We start from the raw sequence: 26379 nt of genomic DNA on the forward strand, positions 1-26379 counted from the left end.
GAGAAAGTATTGTGGAATGTGTTCCAATAAATTTAATCCCCAAGACAGGTAAACATATTTATGATTCCATAAAATCTAGTTAGGAAGCATTATGAATATGATTTCCAAGAATCCATTTGTACTTTGAGTGAAATAATGTTTAAGAGATGTTTTGTTGTGTTTATAACATATAAGATTATTTTAAATGATAATTATAATGGAAATGTAACACTGAGTACATTGGTGAGTGATATGATGAAATTTCCTGAAAGCTCTGGACCTGGGTACCATGCATTTTGCTACATTTATGTCTCTGTGCATCAGGCAAGTCTTGTTCCTTAGTTTCTAATAAGTTGATTTGATTTTAGAGTTTAAATATGTAACACCAACCACCTCTTCATGTTGTTGAATGAAGAAATGGCAATGCTTTAATATTTTATTCACATAAATAATGTTTTTCTATTAAATTTTTATTATTTCTAGAAAAAAGATAATAATCAATTAAACAAGTATGGTAGTAGTGACAATGGGGAGAAGGAGAAAGATTTTGGACATCTTTTGGGGGTGATGATTTGGAGAACTCAAGGATGATTTCTAAGTTTATGGCTTGAATAATTGGGTGGATGATTGCTAACTTACCTACATTTGCTAAAACCTTTAAAGCTAACACAGGAGAGAAACCAGTGTAGGGTGTTGGGTGAGCTAGAAATTTTTGCAGAGGACAAGCCTAGACCCTGAAATCCATAAGAGTAGTCATCATGGGTATCATTCAATAGAATGTGCTCATATGTGTCTTATTTGTAGATAACCATCATATGTGACTCTCAAACTAAGGTAAATAAAAAATGACTTCAAGTATGTGAGAAAGGTTATTTGGGATGAGAGAGGAAGAGGAAGAGATGGGAATGAGAAGACAGGCTAAGGGGCAAGGAGGATGTGTTGAAGATAGAAGAGGTATGGGTATGTGTATATATGTAGAAAGGCTTATGTACTTTTCTCAATTCTGAATTACAGATTCTAGAAAGGTACACTGCTATATTGCATAGTTAAGGCAGTCTCTGGGAACAAATTTTATATTTTGAATGTAAATGAAATCACTAAACCACTGAAATCACACCTTAGAAATGTAATAGTTTGACTAATCAATGGTGTAAGCTGACTTTCGGCAAGATACTTATAATACATATTAACAATGTTGTTAGGAAGATTAATTGAGTTAATTATGATTTCTTTTCTGCTTGGCATGTAGTAACCTAAAATAAGTGATAATAATTATTATTAAATATAAAAAATCAGAATTAGCACATATTGATAGTGTTCAAAGGTATATTTTACATGATTAGAATCTATTTAAATGTTTATGCAAGCTGGGCAGCACACACCTGTAATCCCAGCCATTTGGGAGGCTGAGACAGAAGAATCTCAAGTTTGAAGCCAGTCTCAGCAATGATAAGGCACTAAGTAACTCAGTGAGACCCTGTCCCTAAATAAAATACAAAAAAAGACTCGTGACGTGGCTCAGAGGTTGAGTGCCCCTGAGTTCAATTATTATACCAAAAAATAAATGTATGTCACTAATTTTGGGTGCTGTTCTCCATTTTCTCACTGCAAAATTGATGCTTTCTACATTAAAGTATTTTTTCCCTCTGACTAAGATTTTTTCTTGTGCTTTTACCTCACCCTTGTAAACTTTCAGCAATGAAGAATGCCAGATTTCTTGACAGACCATCAGCTTTGTTGTTATTTATAATAAAACAAAATAGTTAAATGGAAAATAGAATTATGTTAATTGGTGGTACATTATTTTATTTTTATACCAGGGATTGAACCCAGGGACACTTAACTGAGCCACATTCCCAGTCTTTTCTTATATTTTATTTAAAGACACAGTCTCACTGAGTTGCTTAGGATCTTGCTAAATTGCTGAGGCTGGCTTTGAACTCAGATCCTCCTGCCTTAGCCTCCCAAGCAGCTGGGATTACAGGCATGCAACACCATGTCCATCTGATGGTACATTAAATTTTAGTATGCTAAACATGATTATTTAATGAATGGCCATACATAATATTTTTGAACATTTTTATTTTCCTGGGTATTCAGGATTGAACTAAGAGATCCTCTACCACTGAGTCACGCCCCAGCCCTTTTTAATTTTATTTTGAGACAGGGTCTCACTAAGTTGCTGAGGCTGGCCTCAAACTTTCAATCCTCCCACCTTAGCCTCCAGAGCTGCTGGAATTATTTGTGTGTGCCACCAGGCCTGACTATTTTTGAATATTCTTAATTTAGCAAATTATATTATTAAACAAACATTGCCTCTGTGTGAATTACTTTTTGGTTTCCATTTTTTCCTTATTCTTTCTTATTTTTGATCAAAAATGTTTTCTGGGAGCCAGGTGTGGTGGCACATGACAAAAATCCCAGCAACTCAGGAGACTGAGGTAGGAGGATTGCAAGTTCAAGGCCAGTCTTAGCAACCTAGAAGAGCCCTAAGCAATTTGGTGACAGCCTGTCTTCAAAATAAAAAAATATAAAAGGCTGGGGATGTAAGTCAGTGATAAATTGCCCCCTGTGTTAAATCTCTAGTTACCCTCCCCTGGAAAATGAAATATTTTCAGCCTACTAGAGATTTCATAGATTCATCATTTGGTTTAAAACCAAGGTCTTAACAAATCAGATCAATTCATCTGTGCATTTTAATTTTTAAAATCCTTCAAAAAATAAGAACCAAACATGACTACACAAAATACTATTTTTAAATTTTTAAAATTTGTTCTAATTGGTTATATATTACAATGTATTTTAACACATTGAACACAAATTGAGCATAACTTCTCATTCTTCTGACTGCACACGGTGCAGAGTTACACCAGTAGTGTAATCATACATGCACATAGGGTAATAATGTCTGTCTCATTCTACTGCCCTTCCCATCCTCACCACTCCAGCCCTCCCCTCACTCCCCTCTGCATAATCCAAAGTTCCTTCATTCTTCACTACCCACCCCCACTATGGATCAGCATTCCCTTATCAGAGTAAACATTTGGCTTTGGTTTTGGGGGATTGACTTACTTCACTTAGCACAATGTCTCCAGTTCCATCCAACTACTGGCAAATGCCATAATTTCACTCTCCTTTAAGGCTGAGTAATATTCCATTGTGTATATGTACCACATTTTCTTTATCCATCATCTGTTGAAGGGCATCTAGGTTGGTTCCATAGTTTAGCCATTGTGAATTGAGCTGCTATGAACATTGATGTGGTTGTGTCACTGTAATATGCTGATTTTAATTTCTTTGGGTATAAACAGATGAGTGGGGTAGCTAGGTCAAATGGTTGGTCCATTCCAAGTTTTCTGAGGAATCTCCATACTACTTTCCAGAGTGGTTGCACCAATCTATAGTCCCACCAGCAACATATGAGTTTACCTTTTTCCCCACATCCTCACCAACAATTATTATATTGCTTGAATTCTTGGTAACTGCCATTCTGACTGGAGTGAGATAAAATCATAGAGTAGTTTTGATTTGCATTTCTCTAATTGCAAGAGATAATTAATATTTTTTTCATATGCTTGTTGATCAATTGTATTTCTTCTTCTGTCTGTTCAGTTCCTTAGCCCATTTATTGATTGGGTTATTTGTTTCTGTGGTGTTAAGTTTTTTGAGTTCTTTATATATTTGGAGATTAGTGATCTATCTGAGGTGCATGTGGTAAAGATTTTCTCCCATTCTGCAGGCTCTGTCTTCACGTTATTGTTTCCTTTTCCTGAGAAGAAGTTTTTCAGTTTGAATTCACCCCATTTATTGATTCTTAATTTTAATTCTTGTGCTTTAGGAGCATTGTTAACGAAGTCAGGTCCTAAACTGACATAATGGAAAGTTGGGCCTGCTTTTTCTTCTGTCATGCACAGGATCTCTGTTCTACTGCCTAAGTCTTTGATCCAATTTGAATTGATTTTTGTGCAGGGTGAGAGATTGAGGTTTAATTTCATACATAATACTCTTGATAATGAAGAAAATTTTTCCAAGCACAAGTTTGAATGTGTGCTTCCCCCAATGAGTGCTCTTGGTAAGGTATGTATGCTTAAGTAAACTTATCTGTTTGGAAAAACCATGAGCATTTATTTTAAAAATTTAGTTTTAGTTCACTAATGATGATGAAGACTTAATTATACTTAACTCCTATCCCTTTTCACTTTTTTCATATTCTTTTCTGGTTGCATTGTAATTGTCTAATTCACCTATGGATTGTTTTTAAACAAAAGTTCTTTTGACATTTCCAACAGGGAAATACATCATCCCTCTTTATCATCAAAGACAACTGGGAGATGTGTGATATCTTATAACTTGGATTATTCTCTTTGAAAAAACTAATAATATTAATAAACTATGAATCTAATCAGGGAAAAATAAAGAGAATAAAAATATACAGGCTTAGGAATGAGAAAGGAGACACATCAGAGATAGAATGATGAAAAAAGACTGTAAGAGAATACCAAATGTACCTCTATGAAAATAAATTTGAAAACTAGGGATGACTTCTTATGCAAACAAAACTGACCCAAGAAATATAGTAAATACAAATAGAACCAATTGCCATCAATGGAACCAGAAAGTGGTAATGCTTACATTTAAAAATGCATCAGAGGGTTTCCTGTTGAGCTTATCTATTCTTTAAAGAACAAAAATTTTAGTGTGACTATAACTATTCCAGATTATCAAAAAAGATACAAGCACATGCCTGTAATCCCAGCAACTTGGGAGTCTGGGGCAGGAGGATCACATGTCCAAGCCAGACTCAGCAACTTAGAGAGACCCTAAGCAACTTAGCAAGACCCTGTCTCAAAATAAAAAATTTAAAAGGGGACTGGATATGTGACTCAGTGGTTAAGTGCCCCTGGATTCAATACTGATACCAAAATAAAATAAATAAAAATAAAAATAAAAAATGAAAAAGGGCTGGGGATATGGCTCAATGATTAAGCACCTCTGGGTTCAGTTTCTGGTACCAAAAAAAAAAAAAAAGAAAAAGAAAAATAGAAAGCCCACTAACTCATATGAAGTTGATCAACTTTAAATCAAAACCTAATAACAATACAAAAAACAGGAAATATTAGGCCAGTTGTCATTTATGATTATAGATGCCCACTTCCAAGTTTACAAATATAATGATGATTCTAATATAATATATAATATATAATATTGTATTATATAATAATTTATAATAATATAAAATATATAATATATAATAATGATTCTAAACAATTACAATGAATTCAGCAATGAAATAAAATAAGGTTTTTAGATGGTTCAATTATAGGAAATCTCTAAATATAATGCATTATAAAAAAATTTAAAGAGAACCAGCATATGAACATGTCAATAGGAGCTGGAAAGATATTTGATATGGAAATCTGCATACAGTAAAAATAGAAGGAAATTTAATATAATAGGCTATTTATACAAACCAATCAGGATCTATCCTAAATAGCAAAACATCAAAACTATTTCACTAAGATCAATAACTAGTCAGGATGCTAGGTCAACAGTGTTATATTTAACATTTTCTGGGATAGTCCAATACATTTCAGTAATATGTGAAAAGTGGTATAAATATTAGGGGGAAAGAAGATGAAACTCAAAAGCTAAAAACACTAAAATTATTAAAAGAATTTGGTAAGATAACTGAAGATAAATATTTGAGTAATAACTTTTTTCTCTATTCTTTTAATAAGCTTCTAAAAATGGAAATGAGACAGAATATTGCATTTACATAGGTAGAAAACATCTCCAGTTTATCTCGAGTGATAGATTTGACAATAAAGGCAAAGAATTTAAATGAAGAAAATAATAATATATTATATCAGAACATAAGGCAAGTTCTAAACAAAAGGAAACAAATTAATGTTTGATGAGATTGATATTAAAAAGCATAATTTCTCAAAATGATGTATATACATTTAGTGAAATTCTAATAAATAGTCTAAAAGGATATAAGTATGAGTTAGAAGTGGTAAAATATCTTTAAAGGTTATATGAAAAACCATTGGCTAAGGAAACCAAAATAAACAGTGAGGAAGACACAGATATTAGAACATACTGAAAAGTTACTGTTACCAAATCATTATAGAACTTTAGAATACAGACAAACATCAATTGAATGGAATAAGAATCCAGAAAGAGATCTCAATGTACATATGAAAAGTAATACATGATAAAAGTGTGTAGTCCAAATCATGGAAAAGATGGAAAAGATGCATTATTTAATAAATGGTGCTTGAAAACTCTATTTAAAAGAAAATAACCTCAGATGTATATTTCATGCCAGACACAAACATACATTGCGGATGAACTTTTTGAAAACTTAAAAATCAATGAAACGAACAAACATCTTGAAAGGAACAATATAGGAAAATATATAATTAATCTGTAGGTAGGAAAGTTTGAAAAGCCACGTTTTAAATGCATGTGTGTGTGTGTGTGTGTGTGTGTGTATACATATGTATAATGTATATAAAATATACACATACATTAATATATACATAATATGTATATGTATATATACATATAACACACACAATTTTAGATACTAGAAATTGAACTCATAGGGCTCACAAAAATTAAGCAAGCACTCTACTATTTAGCTACATCCTTGCCCTTTTTGTTTCTTATTTTGAGACAGGGTCTTGTTAAGTTACCTAGGCTGGCCTGGCATTTGTGATCCTGCTCTTTCAGTTTCCAAAGTAATTTAGTTCACAGATGTGCAATAGTTATAAAAGAAAAAAATAGAAATATATGACTCAATTCACATTTTAAAGTTTTGTATGAATAAATATGAAAGATATAATCAAAATCAATAAACAGATAATAGATTTAGAGAAAATATTTATAATATAGAAGGAAGAGAAATATCCAAAAACTATAATATTGAGATCTTACAAACTGAAGCAGAAAGAGAATAAAAGCAGAAGATATGAACAGACAATTCATTAGAAAAGAAAATTGAATGTCCAATAAATATTTTAAAATACAACCAATTTGCCAGTAGTCAGGGAAATGTAAATTAAAGCAACAAATGAGGTGTCACTTCAAATCTATTTATCAACATATAAAAAGTGATAATGCTTACAGTTGGCAAGAATATGGAAAGGAGATTCTCTCACTGAAGTGGAAACAGGAAGTATTAGGGAGTTCTTGGAAAACAATCTGGCAATATCAATTCAAATTATATTTTTTATAATTATTGACAGAACTGTTCTACATTCATTATGAGTAAAAGCATCAAAAGGAATTTAGAAAAAAGTAAATTAGAGCTCTTCCAGTTGATTTCGAGAATTACCAGTTACTTTTGGTATTATGTAATGAGAAAAAGCAAGCCACCTCATGTGATCAACTTGCCACCACATGGCAATTGGTTTCCTCAATAAAGTGAAGCTCAGCATATGTCTCTGTAACTGGCAGGCTGGAAATTCACTGGCAGCAGCCATTCCAGCAACCTTGGTACGTGGGAGGCCAGAACACTGAGGCCATTTGATCAAATGTCTATGGCCCAGTCAGTTTGATGCATGAAATGAATTATCACTGGTCCACCCCTTATCAAGCTGGCACCCATCTTCTTAAACTATATATAACTTCCAAATAAAGAAAATAATGTTGTAATTTTGCCTGATGTAATCATGTAACATGATACAATGATCCTGCATACAAGTGGAAACATTAACCCATTTCCCAGAAGAGGTGGCAAAGTCCTTAAGTGATCTTTACTCTTTTCCTTGATATCTCATAACTTAAATGCTATCATATAAAATTAATGATACTTACCCAGGCACTGTGGTGCATACCATTCAGGAGGCCTGTGATGTGGGGTTGCAAGTTCGAGTCCAGGCTGGGTAACTTAGCAAGACCTGTATCAAATTTTTTTTTTTTGCAGTGCTGGGGATCAAACCCTGGGCCTTGTGCTTGCAAGGCAAGCACTCTACTGACTGAGTTATCTCCCCAGCCCTCAAATTTTTAAAATTAATAAAAAGGTCTGGGGATGTAGCTCAGAGGTAGAACACTCCTGTTCAATTTCCAGTACCACGAAAATAAATTAACTACTTAATTCCTTAACAACACTTAAATAATATGATATAAAGCCAATAAATCTTATGTTATACCATAAAAGAGTAAGAGAAGAAACAAAGATATTTGCATATATATTCATAACAAAACAAGACAGAAATATTAATGAAAATTACAGTCCCTCTTCTTTTATAGCTAGTCAGATGGTCATAGTTATGTCATGGCTCTACTTCAGGATAGTTTGTGTTTTTCCCATAGGAAATTGCTATAAGCTCCATGCTGAACAAATTTAAATTAAATTCAAGCTTTTTACAGATTTTCCTCAAAACTCAGGTATGATTAGGAGTGGAGAACAATCTGAATGATATTATTCGGTTCTGAAAAATCACTCCATTTAACATTGATTTATCATCCTTGACCCACCTACAAGATTCAAAGCCCTCATGCAAATGGAGTGTTGAGAAGCAAGTCCCTCCAGTCCTACAAATACATTTGAATCTAGAACACTGGGCTCCAGATGGGTCCCTGCTCTAACACAATCTCTGATTAGAGTGTTTCCAGATGTTATCAGACCACAGGCATAAAATGAGGATATAGTAACTGAAAACTCAAAATCATAATGTTTTGAGTTTCTACCACTTTAATGGTTTGAATCTCAGCAGCTCATAAAATGTAGCCTGTAATTATACTTTGGGAGTCTCCAAAAGGGATGATTCCCAAGATCAGGTGGCCACATTACCCAAATCCAGGGGACAGGACTTACGTTGAGTTCTAGGTGAATGTCACTCCCACAACTTAGTGTCACACTGAATAAAACATAGATGGTGGATGATGATGGAATGGTGTAACATTGGCAGTATGCCTTGCAGATGTTTAAAAACTAGTTACACCATGTTATCTTCTTCAGTTGACCCGGGCCATTTTCCACTGCCCTTGACACTGCCTGAAAGAGAATCACTGATGTTAATGTTGAGGGGATGTTTCACAGGCTCCCCACTACTTATACCATGGTTGCAGCTCCCTGGTACTCCGAGAGCCATTGTATGCATATTGCCAGAATGGGAGAGAAAGACGTGATTCCTATATCCATGACACTTTCTTTCCAGATTCTCAAGCCCACATCTCACAATGTCTTTTACCAAAGTGTCTTTTTAGCATCTCCTCTCCATTCATTCTTTATCTCCTGCCAGCATCTCTCAATACTGTTTTTCTCTACCAACCAACTGCTTTGGTATACTCTGTGTCAATATCTAAGACACCACATGCATTCTCTAACTTCCTCAAAAAGACAAAGAGACATATCTTTAAATAAAAACACTTAAGATCTGTGGTTACTGTAATGGTAATTTTATTTTTTGAGAAAAATAAGAAGAAATTGCAAGTTTGCTTATTATCTAGACCACTCTAGATCTATAACTTCATAACTTTTAATTTCTAAACATCTTTAGTTTGGCAAGCATATTTCATATTTCCAAAACAATTTTCTTAGGACCAATTCTTCCACAGAGTAATTTAAAGATGTACAATTACCTGGATGCTGAAAACGTGACAATGAAGTAATTCTTCAGGGACACAAAAAAGAAAAATGGGCTGTACACCTCCTATAATTTCATTTCCAACCTACAGTAAATTCAAGCTACAAGGACAAGTATCTTAAGGAAAATTACAATTAAAATTACAATTAAATTAATTGAATTTCTCAGTTTCCCATTATCAAAAAATTTTAATACTGTTCATTGTTCATAAATACTTTATAACAGGCATGTTAATTCCAAGAAAGGAATAAATAGGTATCTGCAGACTTAGTACAAATAAGCTAGTTAAGAAGATGGGTGATGTGCACCTTGGATATTTCAATACTTAGCCATGTCAATTCTGGAAGCAAAGGGTTTCTACATTTCTTTTTTGTATGCATTTTACCTTTAACTTGTTTTTTAAATTTTTTTATTTGTTCTTATTAGTTATACATAATCTTAGAATGTAATTTGACATATTATACATATATGGAGTGTAATTTCTCATTCTCCTGGTTGTACATTATGTGGAATTACATTGGTCATGTAATCATATGTGCACATAGCATAGTAATGTCTGATTGATACTACTATCTTTCAAATTCCCATTCCCCTTTCCTTCCACTCATTCCCCTTTGTTTAATCCAAAGTACTTACATTCTTCCCTACTCTCCCCTTATTTCTAGCATTTGTATATCAGAGAAAACACTCAGCCTTTGGTGTTTTGGGATTGGCTTATTTCACTTAGCATCACATTCTCCAGTTCCATCCATTTACCAGAAAATATAATTTTATTCTACATATTTTATTATACATATATATATACCACATTTTCTTTATCCATTCATTTGTTTAAGGGCTAACTTGTTTAATTTTAGCTAAAGATCCCTATAAGTACTGTTCAGTTTAGGGCTGGGAGTTTCAACCTTGATCCATACATTTAAAACATCTAAAGGTAATGTAATATAATAAAGCTGATGCTTCCATTTATCAATATCCTTTGACCCAGCATCAGTAAAATTCAGTTTCTAGTTGGGTCCTGTCTGGCTGTCTGCATTACTACAGCCCTGTTCCTGCCAAGGATCTTCTGCTCCTAACTTTTAAATGGTAGTTTTAGCCAAATATTCTCTTCAGCATTTCAAAAAGCACTGGATCTAGTCTCTTCTGGGATAATATGGATGAGATTTTATGCACTTACATTATGCTTGAGATGTATTAAATAATATGAAATTCAAAATGGTAGAATATTCATTCCTTTGATTAAAATAACTGAGTTTCTGGCTCCTGTTAATTTCTAACTTCTTTCGCTATCTTAGCAACTAATAACCTTTTGTAGAGAGTGAATCATTGTCCTTTATAAAATCAGGCAGGATATGTTTACATTCATTCAAGAGAAGTTCTTATATGAATAGTATAGCCTACAAAACCACACTAATTTTAATAGTATTAGAGCAATGTGTGTGTGTGTTGTGTGTATATAGAGAGTGTGTGTGTATTTGTGTGTGTGTATTTATACATACATATAACAAAGAATCTTGATAATTAAGATATTCACTCTCCAAAGTCATTATGTTATTTTAATATATAAAATATATAAACTGTGGTTGACAAATAAATCAGCAATCTAAAACAGATATGTTAATAAAAGTGTTAAATTATATTTGGCTTAAATTATCTAATACTAACTAGTTATTAAAATAAAAGTGAAGGGAAATGATCATGGCAGATGCTGAAACCAGAACTTCAGAACAAGAGCAAGAGATGCATAAATATGTATCAAAGTAATGTGAAAAAGTTTTAGAAGGAACAAATCCATATTTTCCTTCAGTAGAAAACATTCAATGGAGAAAAGATGTGAAGATGAAGAGATTGACATTTATAATCTATTGTCAAGAAACTGGACGTAGCTGAATTCAGTTACTAAAAATGACTGTGGGGATTAATCCTAAGATTTTTGTTATTATCTAAAACTGATATTAAAACAAGAAATTAGCATTTATCTTTAAATAAGAAAGTCAAAAGGTGGTGCCACAAGTTGAGTTAAAAAAATTTAGTTTGAGCAGCTGCTGAAGCATAGTAGTAATTAAAAGAACATAGTTTGGAACTTGCTGACTTTGCACTGATTCTGAGATATTCAAGTACACACATCTACTAGGTAGCTAGATAAAGAAGTTAAGGTCAGATAAAGATGTCTAGACTGTGATACAGAGTAGAAGCCATCACTATAAATAAAACCAAAAGCTGGTTAAGAGATCAGAAAGTCATACAAAGTACTCTTTGTGTCCCCATTATTCATATGCTGAAATCATTACCCCCAATGTGATAGTATTAAGAGGTTTGGCCTTTGGGAAGGTCCTGGGGCTAGGGCCCTCATGGGTGGGACTAGTGGCCTTATAAAAAGGAATCCTGTGTTAGGTACAGTGGCATAAGTCTGTAATCCAAAACTTGGGAGATTAAGGGTCAAAGACTGCAAGTTTGAGGTCAGCCTGGCAGTTTAGCAAGACCCTGCCTCAACATAAAATAAAAAGGATTGTGGATGACTTTCAGTAATGGAGCAATTGCCTAGTGTGTGAGAGGACCTGGTTCAATCTCCAGTACAGGTGGGGTGGCAAGGAAGAACCCCAAGAGCTATTACATTCTCTTTCTGATGCATGAGAATATAATAGGATGACAGTTTGTAAGCCAGATGAGTACCCACACTAGAACCTGACCATGTGTGCATTATGATCTCAGACTTTTAACCTCTAGAACTGTAAACATCTATGCTTTTCATAAGTCATTTGGTCTATGATTTGTACTACAGCAGCCTGAACTAAGTCAAGCTCTGTGAGAAAAGAAACAAGCAAAGGATGGAGTCTGATGTTAATACTGCCAATTGAAAATGGTGAAAACTAACCCCAAGAAGAGATCTAAAAAACAAAAGTAAATACATGTCCTTTAATAGAAGGACCAGGAGTGTGAAGAGTCATAAACTCTAAGGTTAGAGAGATTTTTGAGAAAAAGGATACAGCCAATTGTACCAAATACAAAAAGAATAGCAACACTTCACAATACAAGGTAGGAAAGGAGGTAAGAATAAATGAGCAATACATTTATACTTGGTAGACCTGGAAGCTAAAGCATTTACATCTTAAAACTTCTATCTTCTCTGTGAAATAGGAAGTAAGATCTCACAGAACTGTGTATATACTAAAGAGTCAAAGAAAATGAAAGCATTTGAAAATCAGTAGCAGAGACATTAAACACAAAAAGCTGTAACAGAATTTCTGATATCTGTAAGAGTGGAGTTCTATTAGAAATATGCACTTTAGTAATAAATACATTCTTTTTATGGCTAATATTCCAATGTGTATATATACATTTTCTCTATCCATTCATTTGTTGAAGGGCACCTAGGTTGATTCCATAGCTTAATTAGCTATTGTGAATTGAGCTGCTCTAACCATTGATGTGACTACATCACTGTAGTGTACCGATTTTAAGTCCTTTGGGTATACACCAAGAAGTGCGATAACTGAGTCAAATAGTGGTTCCACTCCAAGTTGAGGAGTCTCCATACTGCTTTCCAGAATTGTTGCAACAATTTGTAATCTCACCAGCAATGTATGAGTGAACATTTTCCACCTCATCCTCACCAACATTTTTCATTACTTGTGTTCTTGATAATTGCCATTCTGACTGGAATTAGATGGAATTTCAGTGTAGTTTTAATTTTCATTTCTTTAACTTCTAGAGAAGTTGAAATTTTTTCATGTATTTGTTGACTTTATGACTTTTGCCAGTAAATGGATGGTTCTGGAGACTATTGTGCTAAGTGAAATAAGCCAACTCCACAAAACCAAGGGCAAAATTTTGTCTCTGATGTGCAGATACTAGCACACAATAAGGGTCAGGAGGGAAAAATAGAACTTCAATGGATAAGATAAAGGGGAATGAAGAAAAAGGAGGGGAGATGGGAATAGGAAATACAGTAGAATGAATTGGACATAACTTTTGTATGCTCATATAGGAACACAACCAGTGTAATTCCACATCAAGCAAAACCACAAGAATGGGAAGTTATACTCCATGTGTGCATAATATTTCATAATACACTCTACTGCCATGAATATCTAAAAAAGAATTTAAAAATTTATAAGGAAATATGCTCTTAACAGTGAACTATAATCAGTTTCACCTTTGTAGTTCTTTATCTGAACCATTTTAAAGTTGAAGACAATGATATTTCATAATGATGAAGTGATAAACACTTTATCATTTGTCATAAAATGGGAATATTAACATTAATTAAATTTAAATTATTAATTATTATTTGACATATTGATTATAATTTGATAATTTCAAATAATTTGATACTTTATGGTATATTTTGATTCCCCCAGTTTAACAAAAATTAGGACAAAAACTGTCTTATAGTTTCTTACCCAGAATTTAGATAAATTTCGTGCATTGCATTTGGTTCTTAAATCTCTTTAATCTCTTCTAATCTATAATAGCTTCCTAGTCTTGGATTTTCTTTGTTCTTGATTTTTCCCCCTTTTACAGAACTAGGGATTGAATCCAGGGGAACTCTAAAATGCTACATCCCCAGCCTTCTTTATTTATTTTTATTTTTAATTATTTTTATTTAGCTTTTAATTTTTTGCAGACTGCATTTTGATTCATTGTACACAAATGGGGTACATAATTTCATTTCTATGGTTGTACACAATGCAGATTCATACCATTCATGTAATCATACATGTACATAGGGCAATGATGTCTGTCTCATTCCACCATTTTTCATACCCCCTCCCTTTCATTTTCATCTACATATTCTAAAGTTCCCCCAAAGACAGTGTCTCTCTAAATTACCAAAACTGGCCTTGAATTTGCAATCCTCTTGCCTCAGCCTCTGGAGTAGCTGCAATTACAGGCATGTGTCCCAAATCCAGTGAGACTGAATTCTGGAGAGTTAGAGTCATTCATTGTGCAGAATGACCCATATCCTGGATTTGATTGTTTTCTTGTGGTTACACTCAGGTTAAGCAATTTTTGCCCTAAATACTACACAGAGGTATATCACATGAGGATCTACATAGTTGTGGAATTGTACTCCTGTTGGTGATGCTAAATTTGATAGCCTGGTTAATTAGGTGAGTACCACATTTTTTGTTGTAAAAGTACACTTTTCCCTTTGTAAGGAATAAGAGGTCTATGTGATGCTATTATGAAACCATGAAACTGTCTTGTTCCCCAAGTGGTTTGCATCCAGTAAAAATTTTAACAACTATTGATAGTTCTGACCTAAAGTAATTATTACATTGGTGGCTGCAAAATGGTCATTTAAAAAAATCTATCATTCTTTCTCTATATATTAATTAGCACTATCTCTGAAGAGCTTTACTCCCCCATCTCATCTCTTTCTTTCCATATCTTTCTCCCTCCCTCTTTCTTCCCACCCCTCATCACTAGGCACTTGTGAATTTTTTAAAATTAAATACATTGCAAGGTGTTACTGTCATTATTTCTTATATTCCAAGTGTTCCATATCACACTAGTGGAACTCTTGCAGTTTGCTCCTTTTGACATGACCTACTAGTCTTTAATAATGTCTTGCTATTGAGTTTAGCAAAGATCATCCTATGCAACTTCAATTTATATATTTCCTGTTCTAGATATGAAATCAGGCATTTCTCAAAGGAGATCTGGTTACTTTTAGTGGAGAATCGCATTTCAAAATCAAGGTCTAGGCACCAGGTATATTTATTTCTACTTCTAAGCATGTCTTTCAGTGAGGAAGGCTAAGAATGCACATGCAAGCATGTACACACATGTATGTTTGTGGTCATTCTGCTACTTCAAATTCACATATGACATCATTGGGGAGTCTTCAACTTCCTTTGTTCCATACTTGTTTCTGATGCTGGACTGGAACTTCTGAGGTGGGACCATAACAAGTCAGATTCACTGCTTTGGACTCTAACCCCAGCTTCCATGATGTAGGGTCCTGCAGGAAAATCTGGTGCCCTTCACCACAGAGTTAAATGTGTGTCCCATTGAAATGGTTGCAGTTCTCATCCTCAGTTCTGGCTTACAGGGGAAAGTCAAAAAACATCTCTGAGTTACCCTCTTAACTGCATTTCTTATCAACTTTGGTGAAGGGAGTTTTCTCTTGATCATTCCAGGGAGTATATTTAAAGAATGACTGAGTAGGTCTTACATGAAGGAAGAGAATTTTGGGACACTGTTGCAGTTTAGCTAATTCTACATGGTACACTACAGGTAGAAAACTACATTCAAAGAAATTGAGGGCCTGGGGATAGAGTGCAGTGAAGGAGCACAGGCCTGGAATGTATGAGGCTCTGAGTTCAATTCCCAGTGTCACACACATTTAAAAAAAAAGATACTTGATTTAATCATTTTCTCTGTGCAATTATGTTTTAATTTGATATAAAATTAGGTTCATTTGTTTAGGTTTTTAAACTTATTTACTTATCTCATAAATTTGAAATTCTTAATGTATTTCTCTCATGAATTATTATAGTTTAGATATTAGGTATCCCCCAAAAGTTCATGTGTGAGACAATGCAAAAACATTCGGAGGTAAAATGATTGGGTTATGAAAATCTTAAACAGTGAATTAACTCCCTCGTGGGTATTAAGTGTGTGGCAATTGAAGGCAGGTAGGGTAAGACTGGAGGAGGCAATGGGGGTGTGACTTTCGAGGATATATTTTGTATCTGGAGTCTCTCTGCTTTCTGATCATCATATGAGCCTCTTCCCTCCATCACACACTCCAAGATGTTCTGCCTCACTTCAAACCCCGAGGAATGGAGCCAGGTGTCTATGAGTTGAGACCTCTGAAACTGTGATCCCCCAAATAAACTTTTCCTGTTCTAAAATTGTTCTTGTCAGGTCTTTTAGTCACAGAATTGAAAAAGCTGACTAAAACAGAAATATATTAAAATATAGACTCAGAAGTTTCACTTCCATTCTCCAATGCTCCACTCAGTTCTTACCCATCCATTTCAATCTATTAAATACACACACACACACACACACACACACACACACTCCTTCCCATTACCCATGGGGACACAGTGCAAGAATTCCAGTGAATGTCTGAAATTGTGGATAGTAACAAACTTTATTCTATTTTTTCCTTAATATACTTACCTATGATAAAGTTTAATATAAAAATTAGGCATAACAGATTAATAAAACTAATAATAAAATAGAATGATTATAACAATACACTGAAATTAATTTGCCATCCTTACTATTCTTGTACTTTAGGGGCATTATTAAGTAAAATCAGGGTTACTAGAGCACTAGCACTGCAATTCTATGACAGTTAATCTGATAACTGCAATAGCTACTAAGTGACTAACAGGCAGGCAGCATATATGGTGTGGATAGGCTGGACAAAAAGATGACTCACATCCCAGTGGGATGGAGTCAGATGGTGCATGATTTCATCACTTCACTCAATGACATGTAATTTAAAATTTACAAATTGTTTATTTCTGTAATTTTCCATTAGCTATTTTCAGACCATGGATGACCACAGATAACTGAAATGAGAGGGAGAAAAGCTGCAGAGGGGAATCTCCTCTAATACTATGTATAGTTTCCCCCCTATTTTTTCCAAAAGATAACATACAGTATATAGCTTACTGTACCTTACAATACAAGCAAACTTTAAAGAAACTAACAATAAAAAATAACAAGTTCACAAAGAATATTTCAAAGAATTCTATCTTATTAACATACTCAAGAGTAGTATAAGCAAGATGTCATAAGAAAATAACATTCTGATATAAAAATTCTTTGTTAAAAGTTAGGAATATAATATCCTAATAAATTTAACCAATCTAGAAGCAAAGTCCTCCATGGGAAAAAGTTAGAAAGTCTGGAAAATTGAGATGACAGCTGAATGTACTATATTACTGAGATACCCATTGTTAAAGTATTTAACAAGAATCTAGAATTCCACAGAGATAATTACAAGGGTTTCTCAATGAGAAATTTGTTCTGAATCAACTCTATAGTTCTATTTTCTATTCACACTTAAATAGATTTAGAGAGTAAGTATTAAACAATATGGCATTTTATTCATAATGATAACCTTGATTGAGAAAGTATTAAATTGTGATCAGTTACACATCAGTGAACCTGGTTGTAACTCTAGAAGCCTCTGGGAGGATGCTTGTTTCTCAGTAGTTGACCATTATCGATGTGGGATCAGACCTGGCTAGACAGGTCTGGCCTACTGATGGGACTATCTAGTGTCTATTAGAATGTAGGATAAAGATAGAAATGTTGGTTGAAAATAAACTAATCTCCAGGGGAGAAAGGGTCAGACACAGAAGCAATGCTCTTAACAATGTTACAGTCATCAACTAGAGCAATGGTTCTGAGTTGTTCTTTTAATCTAGATTTTGTTCTCCAGTTTTCTGTAAATACACAACTACCTTAGGGGAAAATGGGATTGTGAGCAAAACCTAAAAGCATCGTGCTTACTAAAATGTCTGTAAGAACTTAGAATGCAAGATGATACTATCTCGATGCTCACATGGCCCACACCACAACAAAAGGGAGGTGTTCTCTGTTTCTGTGTAGACTGCAGTCTGGCTTGACTCATCACAGGTTCCAGGAACACTGTTTGGGATGGAAAGTTTCAGTGTGTGGACATTGCCTATGGCAGCACTGTGATTTAGGGCAAAGTATCCAGGAGTAGACAAACAGGCTATGTCCAACAAAAAGGACCTACATTTATTTTTGCATGCAGTGGAAGCTTCAGAAACTGAAAAATGAAGGTAAAGCCTTGCTCATATGCATACTGAGATATATCAGTGATTTCAGGTAATGAAGGGTAAAGAATTTGATTGGGTATAGAATCTTGGGAGCAGAGGAGAGTGAGTAGTTAGTTCTGCAGAGTAGTCAGTTCCTCATTCTAAACAAGACCTGTGGTGGTTTTAAAACATGTCTGAAAATTATTTGGCACTTCTTTCATCAAAAGGTGGAATCTATATCCCCTCACCATGAATTTGAACCAACTTAGGGACTTATTTGTATCCAACAAAATGCAGCAGAAGTGATGTAGGCTGGATCACAAAATGAATATAGCTTTCACTTTGCTTTCTGGAATACTAGCATTTGAAGTTTTTAGCTGCCTTGTAAGAAGTCTGACAACCCCAAGGCACACAAGCTAGGTAGAAGCTAGCATGAAGAGATTATTTTTAGGAATTATGGATGAAAGCCCCAGCTTAGATCCCAGTATTGACTACCAGTCATGGTAATAAATATATATCAGAGTATTCCAGTCTCTAGTCACCAAGACACCCCAGGCATTGCAGCTTTCTCAGCTGAGACATCATGGAACTCAGATAAGCTATCTTTGCTATGCCTTGTCTGAACTCTCAGTGAGAGAGTAATTTTGCAATTTGCAAACGGCAGAACTATAATGTTTGATGCTCACAATGATAGGTAGGTTGGATTGGCATCACCTTCATTCTGCATACTAACAAACAAAACAAAAAAACAAACAGGAATGTAGAGCTTACCAGTTTTGAGATTATATAGCCAAGATGCGACATGCTGACATTACAATCTTGATCTTTGGACTCCAGAGTTTATGCTTCTCTTGCTGTCTCTCATCTGGATACTATAGGACCTTAGAATGGCCTAAGAAAATAAGATACATCCAGAATTTGAAGACAAGTTCATAAAATATTGAATAAAATAAAATTATTATTGAATGAATATGACCAGTCATCTCTTGGAGAAGAAATCGTAAAAGATACTTGATCTATAGATTGATGCTGATACATAAAGCTATCATTTAAAATTGAATCAATGAGAAAAATCTTAGAAATTTTAAAGTTATAAGAAATATAATAATGATATAGTATTTTAAGAGCTTATTTTAAAAAAAATGAAATAAGACAGAATAAAACAAAAAACTTGCCATTTGTTTCTTGTCAAGGGGTTCCCTGACTGTTTAATGGTGCTCTTTCAGTCTGCTCATAAATATGTCCTTATGATAAAGAAGAAGGGTCCTTCACACTAGCCCAACTTGCTGACATTGTCCCTATGATCAACTTCATTTACTCTATATTTGCCAAAGCACTTTTAGATTTAAATTTAACTGCTTAAGGAAATTGTCTTGCTTGGAAGAGAACATACAACAAAGTTGAGTAAGCATACCATACTCATTTGATGGGTAGTATTTTTCAATGTAGAGGAATGTTAGTATTTTGATAGTCTCATTCTCTCTCTCATCTTAAGAGTATGCATCAGTTCCCAGGTTCATTCCTAACCCAAAGAGTCAGACATCCTGTTTCAGAAGTAAGACAGTCATCTCTTGAATCATCCTAAATACAAATAGGAGGTCACTGGTGACCCCTCTCTCTATCCCATCATGGAAAGCACAAAAAGGCAAGAGTTCATTCCATCTTTCATGACTTCACTATTAGGTTATTTGGTGATCACATACCATCAGTAACTTCTCCCTTCTTATCACCCTTCCTTAAAAGTTTCTTTTCTGAAACTTGGAATGGACCCACCATTTGACCCAGCTATCCCACTCCTTGGTTTACACCCAAAGGACTTAAAATCAGCATACTGCAGTGATGCAGCCACATCAATATTCATAGCTGCTCAATTGACAAAAGCTAGATTGTGGAACCTAGATAGTTTTCAATATATGAACAGAAAAAGAAACTGTGGTGTATATATACACAATGGAATATTACTCAGTTATAAAGCAGAATAAAATTATGGCATTTGCTGGCAAAGGAGTGGAGTTGGAGAATATCATGCTAAGTGAAATAAACCAAGCCCAAAAAACCAAAGGCTGAATGTTTTCTCTGATAAGTGAATGATGATATATAACAGGGAGATGGGAGAGAAAAATGGAGGAACTTTGGATGGTGTAGAGGAAAATGGGGCAGGGGTTGGTGGGGGAAGGAAGGATAGTAGACTGAGACACTATTACCCGACCCTATGTATATGTATGATTTTACATGAATGGTGTGAATCTACATTGTGTACAACCATAGAAATGAAAAGTTGTACCCCTTTGTGTATAATGAATCAAAATGCAGTTTGTAAAACTAAAGTGTCTGTAAAAATAAAAAGTATTTTAATTACAAAAATAAAAATAAAGATAATTTTTTTTTCTCATTACTCCTCCTTTAGATTAAATGTATTGTTAACAATGAATAGGGTTTCTTTAATTTCATTCTGTAACTGGGCTTCTCAAATAGAATTTACTTCTCCTCTCTCAAATGTTTTCATATATATTTTGCACAGAGTCTGCCTTGGAACATTCCATTCATGAAAGGCACAAAATATGTAAAATATTTGGACTGATGTTCTTCAAAATAGAAGTGATTAGTTATGATGCTTCAGATGCCTAGAATGATGTGTGCTTTGCACAGGCCTTAGCGCATGTGGAAAGCGTTCTACTATTTGTTAAATGAATGACTCCAGAAAAAGAACACCACACTAAAAGAAAACATACTCTCCTCAACGATGAAAAATTAAGAAAAAAAAAAAAACTTAAAAGTTTCATTTGGACTCAGCTTAAGAGGTCAAGTCCTTTAAGGAAAGGGTTTAAGCACAATACTGACAATTTAGCTGTTTCTAAATATATTTCTGAAATTCTGCTTAAATGTTTCAACCTTGGGCTTTAAGGTCTTATTTTTCGGACACCAAGACTTTCACTGTAATGGAAACAACAAGTAGTAGGGACTTTCCCGCCTTCCTCCCTCTAGGATTTCAAATTCTCCTCAAACACCACCCCTGTTCTACTAGTAAATCCATATCACAGAGCAGGCTGAGTATCCAGGAGATGGCAAGAAAGTAGGAAACTGGCTCCACGGAAATCGCAGAACGGAGGGAACGTGCAAGCGGTAGGGTGGTTGGAAGGAAAGGAACACTCTTCCTGAAGATGGCGGGAAGGCACTCCTCGGATGAAGTCAGGCACCCACGGTGACGTCACACTAGTGACACGCGGGTGAAGCCGTTGCCCAGGCAACTTCCCGTTCTCTCTGCCCCCTTCACCCGCCCCACAAGCCCGCGTCCTTCCCCCAATCCTCTCAGGCTCCGCTAGGCCCCGACACGGGCCAGTATTTGAGGCGGCCCAGGCCCCCTCCAGTCTGCGACGCCGCCCGCCCCCGCGCCCCCGCGCCCCCTGCGCCCCCTGCGCCCCCGCCTCTTCCCGCCCTCCGCCTTTCTCCTCCTTCTCGCCCAGCGGCGGCCGCTCAGCCCAGCTCACCGTTATAAGATGGCGGCGCTGAGCAGAGCCAGGTTTTGTTCAACGGGAACATGGAGTCGAAGGCTGGCGCTGCGGATCCCGCCATTCCAGAGGAGGTGAGTACCGGCGTCACCCAGCTGCCCCTCGAGTCTCCACGCTCCACTGACTGGTGTTTTATTTGGGGGAAAGAGGCGGCGTCGGGGGGCTCTGGTGCCTTGGGCCATCTTCTGCTGTCGGCTCCGCGCGGGGTGGTTGGTGGGCATGGTCCCGGTGTTCCTCCCTGTCATGCGGCTCCTTGCTTCATAAACACACAATGGCCAGGGGGCGGGGTTTCCCTGGCCCTCACCCCAGATGTGGGGATGGTGCAGCGAGACTCAGGTGGCCCGAGAAGGTCACGCCTGGCTGGGGAATGGGTCCCTGCCTCTCTTCCATGCTTCCTTTATTTGGGGAGGGGGAGGGTGTGACCTGTTCAAGTGGAGGCGGTAGGTTTGCGGCCTGGCCTGACACCGGCCGGGGTTCCCTCCGAGTGTGGTTATGACACGGTCTTGGGGATGGATGATGGGGCACATCTGCCTTTCTCTGCCCTCCCTGACTCCCCTCCCACCCTTTTCAGGCCGCGGTCCCTCCTTCCACTTTTGTACTTGTTTGGGGATTTTTTTTCACCTATTTTCCCCAGCGAATAGTTTGGGTTTTGTCTTTGCTTTCTCACCCCCAGATTGCACTGTTTCTGCTGCCTTTCTCATCCTGGTCTCTGGTCCCTCCTAATGTTCGTCAAGTGCTCTGTCGCTGGTCCCTCATTTGTAGTGTTTTTCAAGTGCCCTGTCACTGGTCCCTCGTTCTAGTGTTTGTCAAGTGCCCTGTCGCTGAGTGCTGTCCCCCATCCTGTCCTCATCTCTTGTCCCGCACATTTTTTCTATTTGTTGGACCTGCCAGCTTCCTAACTTTAGCTTCCACTGAAGAGCATTTTTGCACTTCTCTTACCCCGCCCTCTCGAGGCCCTCTGTTTTATTCCTCCGCTCCCTTACATCGTTATCTATTGTTATCTTCAGGAACCCTTCTGGACACTCTAAATCTACTCACTTTCTGAACCCCAAAGCTGTCAAGATTCCCTCAGGTTTCACTTGGCTCCTTGCACCCTTACACTACTGGCACCTTTTGATTGGTCCCTCAGTGTGCATTCACACCTCTTCTTTTTTTTTTAAGTAAATTTGATTTTCCTGTGTTGTCCTCCTTTTTGTCCTGTTTTTCTCTTTTACTTTTCCTCTTTAATTTTTGCCTTTTCTGTTTTTGCACTATTAAGCCTCTTGTCACCTTGTCAGTTTATTTAATTTACATTTTTATTACATAAACTACACTGTATTCAGTATTTGGTACCTTACTACATAGAACAATATACACTATTATACTTCACAAATAATAATGTAATATCTGACCTAACTCTACTATTATTGACTAGATGATGTGGCTTGTTGTGTTGACTTTGCTCAGAGTTCTTTTCTTTCCTACTACTTAACATCTTGTTTCAAAATTCTCATAACATTTTACTCTCATCTCTGCAATTTTCTTTTTCTTGCCTCATCATCCTTATTTTTGAAATTAGTCTAATATGTTTTCTTTATTCAGTAGCAGTTTATTGTTTTCCATCTTTATACCATCTGCCTCTGCCCAGAATGTGTTCTGTACATCATTTGATCTAGTCTAGATTTCCACTTTTTTCTTATTTAAGTTAAAAATCATTTCACTTTCCAGTTTGCATTTCTGCTCACATCAGTTCCTACTAATAGCTACTCATTTCTCTCAACTGCTTGGATTCCCAGGATAAAGCTCTTCCCTTCATCCAGTTCCTATTCTGTTTCCCTTGCCCTGTTACCATTCATTCTGTCTTGTTTCCTGGCTTTTGGTACTTAACTTACTGAAACTTCCTCTTGTCTTTCCCACACATCCACATTCCTTCTTATTTATAAACTTCTTTGTTCTGTTGACATAGAAATTTATTTTTAGGATACATTGTTTCCAATGGATAAATATGAGGGGTCACATCTACTGTCTGTTTTCTCCTGGAATCGGAAATGCCTTTGTCTTATGAGGCACAGGTGCCTTTGGACTTTATTTACTCTGCCCTGCATGTGTGATTTGTTGACTTGTATTGATGTTTGAAGGATACTGCAGAGAAGACTAGATGAATTAATGAGTAAGAGTCATGAAATTATAATTCTCTGATACACCATTGTTTACATTGAGAATTTAGTTTCAGAGTTATTGGGACACTTTGCAATTCTATAGAGAAGGCTTTTGTTAAGTCTAATTTCTGCCCTGCTATTTCACTTAAAAGGGCCTGGTCGTTTGGAATTCTACCTGCTGAAGAGTCCCTAGGGGCTATGATTTTCTGTATTTGGCACACTTCCTGGGCAGTTCCCACATCAAGTGCTTGAGAACTTCTAGGTTAAATGAAGTTAAGTTTAAATTGCCAGCAGTTGGAAAATATGTTTGCATCTTTTGAAACTGTAAGGGTATTCTTTAATTTTATTTAGTAAAAAGCAAATGTTTTCCACTGATTCCCTCCACCCAGGTTTTGATGTTTAGTGATGAAAGTTTTATCCTCAGTGTTTTTTATAAGAACTAATAATAAAGGAATTTATTAAATAAAACAAGAAAATATAATTGCCATTGTAATCCAAATGTTATTAAAGGTGGGGGAATATAAATGATAAAAAGTGAACCTCTTTTGAGTGTAGATATCAAGATTATGATGACAAAATTCCTTCAAGACACAATTTTTAATTTGAAGTTGATATTCAGTGGAAATTGACATGTCCTATGATTTTTTAATTAAATTGTCTTCCTTGTACTGCACTAAGAAGAATGTCATATAATTGTCAAGGACATGGGATGACATAAAAAATTGTGCTTGTGTGTAACAACATATTACATTCTGAAGATTTATCTTAACTGTCATTAAAATATAAAGCTTTAACAATGTGTCAAGAGGAAAATTTCATCTGTGATAAATAAATTCTAATTACAGAGGGAAAACACATGTTGAAAAGTCAGAAATGTAAGTATAAAAAGGAAAAAAAAAGTCAAATATAATCATAACCACCAAGATAAAATTACTATAAACATTTTGGTGTATGACTAATCTTTCTTTGTTGATGTAGTACAGTGTATGTGATTTATAGCTTCCCCTTCCCCCACTAGAGATTGACCCCAGAACCTCACACCTGCTAGGTAAGCTCTACCTCAGACTGTGTCCCCATCCCTTTTTTATTTATTTAGCCAGTGTCTCTGAGTTGCCCAGGTTGTCCTTGAACTTCAGATCCTTATGCTTCAACCTCCTAAATAATTGAAATTACAGTTGTGTGCCATGTCCAATTTGTAATTCTTTTTAACTTAAAAATATAGCAAAGATTTTTATATATCATTAGCTAATCATGATTTAACTAATCAGCTTTTTTGGATGTGTTATTTTTTTTTTTTTTACTGATCAAACATCTTGGATATAGACAGTAGATTTTAGTGTTTAAAATTACTTTGAGGGATGATCAGATCTCATGTTCTGTATTGTTATTACTTTTTAGGGCTTGAATTAGAATATTGTGACAGGAACTTATTAAATGTTTATGAAATTAATGTTTATACTTCGAGCATTAAATGTTTACTTTTAATCATTCATATTTCTTTGATGTGTTTTTCAGGCTTTTTGTGAAATCTCTGTTTTTTTCTGTTGGATTTACTGTCTCTATAAATTTCAGAACCCCTTGTGCCTATCTCATGACTAATTTGTTTTTCTGTGGGTCTGGAGGTTGAACCCAGAGCCTCATGCATGCTAGGCAATCACTCTATTACTGAACTTCATTCTCAATTTGATGTCGCTTTCTTTGACATTGTGGTATATGGTATAATATGAAAATAAGATACAATAAATACATCAATTGTAAAAAATATGTGATACTAGGATTTTACCCTGTTCCTCTTATACTGTTTCTGTAGAAGGGTGTTCCTTACATTTGGATTACAATCGCAATTATATTTTCTTGTTTTCAAGATGTCTTATGGACAATTTTGGTTAAGCTGTGTAATTATGATAATGCAATGACTAGGGAATATTCTGGGATGGTATCTCCTTTATAATGAGGTCCACTGTATTTGTGAACCAGGGGTTGTATTGCATCATATCCCTGAAAAGTGGTATTCCCACTAAGATAGGTGCTGTGTAGTTCTGGCTATTGCTCTTAATATTTGTCTAGATATATTCAAAGGTTTCCTTTATGTAAAAAATTATGCAACAGCTGATTTTGGTATTTGTGTTTCCTTTGGTACCCTTTTCTTTCCCATTTGTGAACTCCTTTAGGCATCCACTTACTCCTTTTATTTAGGAAATTATCTGATACTGGTCACTTATATTTGTTGGCAGTTGATTGTCAGTAAACAGATGAGAAAGGAGTATTGGATGGGATACTTTAATGTAGTAAACCTGGGCATAAATTTGATTTAATTATATTTGGACAGTAGAAAAATTATATTAGGATAACAAGCGAGAGCAGTCTGACTTTTCTTGTTTTTCTGATCCCTGCTTTC

This window comes from Sciurus carolinensis, assembly GCF_902686445.1.
Source record: "Sciurus carolinensis chromosome 14 unlocalized genomic scaffold, mSciCar1.2 SUPER_4_x, whole genome shotgun sequence".
Classification (NCBI taxonomy): Eukaryota; Metazoa; Chordata; class Mammalia; order Rodentia; family Sciuridae; genus Sciurus; species Sciurus carolinensis.